The sequence below is a fragment of the Triticum dicoccoides genome, chromosome 2A, assembly GCF_002162155.2.
Source record: "Triticum dicoccoides isolate Atlit2015 ecotype Zavitan chromosome 2A, WEW_v2.0, whole genome shotgun sequence".
NCBI lineage: Eukaryota > Viridiplantae > Streptophyta > Magnoliopsida > Poales > Poaceae > Triticum > Triticum dicoccoides.
The window spans coordinates 51,094,623-51,100,407 of record NC_041382.1 but is presented as its reverse complement, the minus strand read 5'-3'; the positions used below and the strand labels follow the sequence as shown (position 1 = coordinate 51,100,407).

At 41.8% G+C, this 5,785-nt stretch overlaps 1 long non-coding RNA gene across 2 annotated transcripts; it reads left to right on the top strand.

The window, feature by feature from the left end:
- Positions 1 to 2,392: 2,392 nt before the first annotated feature.
- On the top strand, positions 2,393 to 3,794 carry LOC119358903. Of its 2 annotated transcripts, none has more exons than XR_005172320.1 (3): positions 2,393 to 2,405; positions 2,519 to 2,592; positions 3,642 to 3,794. It is a non-coding gene; the product is annotated as an uncharacterized LOC119358903 (long non-coding RNA). The 2 variants fall into 2 exon arrangements; XR_005172319.1 differs by having other exon boundaries at positions 2,393 to 2,422.
- The last annotated feature ends 1,991 nt before the right edge of the window (positions 3,795 to 5,785 follow it).

Below are 5,785 nucleotides of genomic sequence, written 5' to 3'. Positions count from 1 at the left end.
AAATGAAAACTTCCTTAGGCAACATTGTTTACCATTCCAATATGCACCCTTGTGTACAATATGAGATCATTTGAACAGACTATGCCATGAATGTGCCCATAAGATTGATCATTTGGCTTGAAAGCCATTGATCTCCACACGTGATAGCTCGTTTCTGAGAACACTTTTTTAAAATAATTGCCGTATTACAAGTTTGTTATTTTTCTTGGGAACTTGGCCACATATAATGACACAATGCAAAGGTTTCCCCATTTTTTGATTTTTTTTGAATTGTTTATGCCCGTTTCAAAATGCGGTCAAAACGGCGGGAATGACCGTTCCTAGCTAGTGGTTGAATCTTGGAATTTTTTTTGGTGTTTCTCTGATTAAATAGGTACTTATGTACCTAGAAATGATTTTTGTAAAAAATAAATAGCAAACTATGATGCAGCTGTAGTTCAAATTTGACCCGCTTCGTACTGAATCAGCGGAAATTTGTCTTTTTCACGAGAGGTGGATCAAAACTTTGTACACCCAACCATTTGGTCAATTGTGCATTAAATATGTCCTAGTAGTTTAGAAAAGTAATTTGGTCCAATTTTGCAACAATTTTTTGGTAGGTTCTTCACAAAAAAACCTCCTTTTGGGCACTCAAAAATGGAAAATGGTTTTTTCGTCCAAAGAAAATGAAAACTTCCTTAGGCAAGATTGTTTGCCATTCCAATACTCACCCTTGTGCACAATATGAGATCATTTGAACAAACTATGCCATCAATGTGGCTATAAGATTGATCATTTGGCTTGAAAGCCATTGATCTCCACACGTGATAGCTCGTTTCTGAGAACACTTTTTAAAAATAATTAACATATTACAAGTTTATTATTTTTCCTGGGAACTTGGCCACATATAATGATACAATGCGAAGGTTTCCCAATTTTTTGAATTTTTTTGAATTTATTATGCCCGTTTCAAAATGCGGTCAAAACGGCGGGAATGACCGTTCCTAGCTAGTTGTTGAATCTTGGATTTTTTTTTGGTGTTTCTCTGATTAAATAGATACTTATGTACCTAGAAATCATTTTTGGAAAAAATAAAGAGCAAACTAGAAGGCAGCTACAGTTCAAATTTGACCCGCTTCCAACTGAATCGGCGGAAAATTGTCTTTTTCATGAGAGGTGGATCAAAACTTTTTACACCCAACCATTTTATCAGTTGTGCATTAAATATGGCCTAGTATTTTAGAAAATTGATTTGGTCTAATTTTGCAGCAAATATTTGGTAGGTTCTTCACAAAAAAACCCATTTTTGTCACTCAGAAAATGGAAAATTTCCTTAGGTAACATTGTTTGTCATTCCAATATGCACCCTTGTGCACAATATCAGATCATTTGAACAAACTATGCCATGAATGTGAGCATAAGATTGATCATTTGGCTTGAAAGTCATTGATCTCCACACAGGATAGCTCGTTTCTGAGAACACTTTTTCAAAATAATTGTCGTATTACAAATTTATTATTTATCGTAAATATTTGATATATTCTTTACATTGATGAGAAAATATATAAGAGAAACTAAAGAAGAAATGCAATTACATGCGCTTAATTCTGATTGGTGGAGACATTTGTGCCATGGATCGATGACATGGCACATATCCATCCATCCATCTCCTAATCCCGCATCCATCCATCCATCCACCCACCCATTCCCCACTGCAAACCCCTACCCGTCTCCACCCCACCGCAAACCCCTCCTCCCTTCCCCTTCCAGATCGCCGCCGCCGCCGCCTCCCCATCAGCTCCACCGGCGAGCCCTTCCTCACCGCATCGCCACCCCCGCGCCCATCCATGGCATCCCCCGCGCCCTTCCATCAGCATCCATGGCCTCCCCCACGCCCTTCCTCACCGCATCGCCACCCCAACCCCCTCCCTTCCTCTCCCCGACGCTCCCCTTGCTTCAGACATTCATCCTCTCCGGCCAGACCAACCGGCCGTGGCCCCTACCCTAGGCAGGGAGGGCGGATCGCCGCTGCGCGGGCGCACAGGAAGGGGCGGCGACAGAAGCGCATCCCCAAGATCTAGCCCGTCAAGCACCGTGTCGAAGTCTCTCCTTCGAGGAGCTCTATGTGCGGGTGTGCGGAGGCGCTCGTGAGGGCGGTGGTGGCCTTCTTCGACACCTTCCTCGTCGACTGCTTTTTGTTCTGGTTCCACCGCCGCCCCGGCCCCGACAGCCCCGCCTCCACCCACCGGGTAAGCCAACCCTACCTCTCCCTCTCCCTCTCCCTCTCGTCCGGCTCCTCTGTTCCTTCGTTCTTTGATCCCAGGCGGTGATGTTTTTATTTTTTGGTGCGTTCATGTCTGTGCAGGATCCGCTCGTGCCCAACGACTGGACAAGGGAGGCGCTCCCGGCCTCAGACGAAGAGAAAGGTGCCCTGGATTTCTCGGTCAGATTTGTGATTTCGCGGTATTGGTTTGGTGTGATGTGTACCTGTGGTTGACCTCTCTGCCACTGGTTGGATGTCTGTGTGGTGTTGTCTCAGGTTTTGTAGAGAGCACATTGTCGAACCAGCAGTTGGCAGATGGCGATGACACAGATGAGTAGCTTAGGCGAGAGGTACGCCTACCAGAGCACCGTTAAACGAATTTCTGTTACTTTTTCAGTCACATGCGTGAGGAATGGCTGTGTTGTGCGGTTATTGTTACTGTCAGGTTGTAGCTCTAGGTCTATTGTGCTATGGCTGACCTCTCTACCGCTGGTTAGACGTCCGCGTGGTACTGTTTCAAGTTTTGCAGAGAGCACAGGCTCGAATGAACAGTGTGTGTGGAACAGATTCTTGTCTGAATTCTCTTCTTGTGGGAGTATGAACTTGCTTGCAGTATCCTGCTTGCAGTATCTTGGAGTATCAACTTGGAGCATCTGGTTAGAGTAGCATCTTGCAACACATTCGATTACTCCAGTACTGATAGTTACAGTGGCATCTTGCAAAATGGAGTAGTTAGAGTGGCATCTTCGATTAACTAAATTGATGATAACTGTTGTTAAGTTGGGACTTGCAAGCAGTAGTGCTTGCAAGCAGTAGTTCCCTCTTCGTATCTCTTCTTGCTTGTAGTAGTTTAATTTATGATTTGTCTTTGGTGGAGTATTTCTTGAACTGTGTTGTATTCCTGTGACTAAATAGTGAATCCAGTTACAACAAAGCATGACAATTACAATAAAGCTCCCTGTAACCTTTTGTTTCATTGGCCAAACACGACAGCAGCGATGCCGATGGAGCTCCCCTACACACGTATGCATTCTAATGGTCACATACATATATCTAGTTCTCCTCATAAAATATTTGCATGCATGACAAAGCTCCAACACGTACACTCTCATGCTTACTTAGATTAGAAGCATTCTGTACAAGACAAACTACTATATGCTTGTCTTACTTACACTGTGTGTGTTGGGCACTCTACTTTAATTTTCTAGCATGTTAAATTTAACATTTTAATATATTTGTCTGAAACAATAGTCTAGCATAACATATTTACTTCATTTTTTAAAACAGATAATACATATTGAATTATTCATATTAATCTAAAATAATAACCAAACAACTACATGACAGTGGATTAGTAGCATGCATGTGTGACTTAGTTTTTGGTGTGTTTTGCTTGCAGGTCATTGTTGTGAAGGCCGTCACGGGAAGGCGTGGGGGATTTGGCACAAGGCCGATGATCGAGTCTATGCTCTCTCCTCTATGGAAAGACCTATTTTCTCTGATGATTGTTTTGAAGTGGCAGACCATGTGAACAACCTGGGCACCATCGCGAGCTCGGGCACCAAGGAGTTCATGGAGGTGCTGCAGGGTTGGGGCCGTGGCTGCGCCAACAGGTAACCAAATCGGCTTCCCTGTGATTATTATTGCTGTAGCGCTGGTTTTAGTGTAAATAGGTTGTTGGACTGATGAACAAAAGTCACGAGACCCTACAGCCTGATGACTGTGTAGAAGCAGAGTGGTTGGATTCATGTGTACTAGTATCATCTAAACCCTGCAGACTAAATCATTAGGCACACTGTACTGCACACACTAGTTAATGTTCTGTCTTTTTGAGAACATTTTGTATCTATTGTCTAGTTCTATCTAGTGATACTCAATTAGGGCCCCATGTGTTTGAACAACTAGTCAAGTAACATGGGTCCCCACTGGTGGTACAGCGTCAAGTTTGGAAGCAGCTGGAGTGAATGTCAGAAAAGTTGAACAGCTTACACATTTTCCTGAAATGGTATAGCTTAGTTTGTTTTTTAGCTACTGCAGCATTTCTTGAAATGATTTTTATTCTAAGCATTTTTGTCATACTCAATAAGCTAGTTCCTGAATCGGATTTGTTAATGAAATGTTTCTTTAGCATGCTATAGTTAATTAGTTGGCAAGTGTGATGTCCATTCGCCTTATTCCGTCGCCTGATTCCAAACACCTCCTCTGTTTTTTGCAGGTCTGGCAGCACCACCGTGTCGACGACAAAGGTGGTGACCGCGACGGCGAGCAGCGCGAGTTGGTGGCTGCGGGACTGGATGACACAGCTCATATATGTGCTTCTGACTAATCCAGCTTCTTTTGGTCCAGCTGGGCATTACTTTGAGTTCATATATGTGCTTGTCACTCCATAGGTTATAGTGATTCCCTCTGTTTCCTTGTATGTTCTTGTAGTTTGGTTGCTTTCCTATTCATGCATGTTTGTACAGCTATATATAGTTTTGTTGTGAATCTGTCGTGCATGTATTGAAATGCAGGAAATATTGAATACATGTTCACTCTCAGTTGGGATATTCAATTGTACATACTTATGTGATTCATGTCTGCTTCTTATCTTATTAAGTGATTATCTTTATGTCCTTGCTACCAGTAGGATGGTCAATAGCTAGTTTTGTAGTTCTCTACTTTATGCAAATAGCTTCCTGTAGCATGTTTCTACTATCTGTGTGATGCTGAACAATATGCTCTTAATCTGTTGCTATATTCTCACCAAATGCACAATTTATTTTCTTAGACCTACTATTAAACAAAGTCTTAACTTGCATCATTTTTTCTTAAAAATAAGCATAGAATTCCTGACTCTTATGTTATATGATCAGCTTACTCCTGCTTCAACAACTGTACTAATTCCTGACTGTTGTATGTAAGGAGTAAAATAGTTTATTTGAGTGATATCCACTAGTTCACTATCTTAGAGCACCTTTTTAGCATTGTGGGCTGCTAATAGTATTTTAGACTTATCATATCCTCTCTGGCGTGATGGCAGGAGCGCATGATAGACTACTAAATGGACAAGTATCTGCAACGTTCAGCGTCAAAGATGATGCTTACCAGATGTTCTACAGCAGCCCCATTCATATCATCGGCATGAAGTTAGGTATCTACTCGTCCTAAAATTGATGGCCTGAAGCTTGATGCATGTATAATGTGACACACACAGCAGGATATCTGAATAATTTTGACATGTTTGCTCTGTTATCTAGCAGTAGGTTGATACTTGTCATTTGCCCTTTCCAAATATATCTCAGTTTTGTTGTTATGAGAATGTTATATGCATGGTTTCTTATTAAATCTCAAATTCTGCAGCTATGTTTCATTGTTAGGAGAATGTTATATGCACAGCTACACTTGATTATGTTCCCTAACTTTTCTGATTTATAACTCGCAGATTTTGGCCTTCATTCGTTAAAAGTTTGTGTACAAGGAACTCCAGGAGTAGAATCCTAAAGAGAACTCACACCCAACAATGTGCTTTAGCTCTCTGGAGCTGGACATGTTAATATTTAG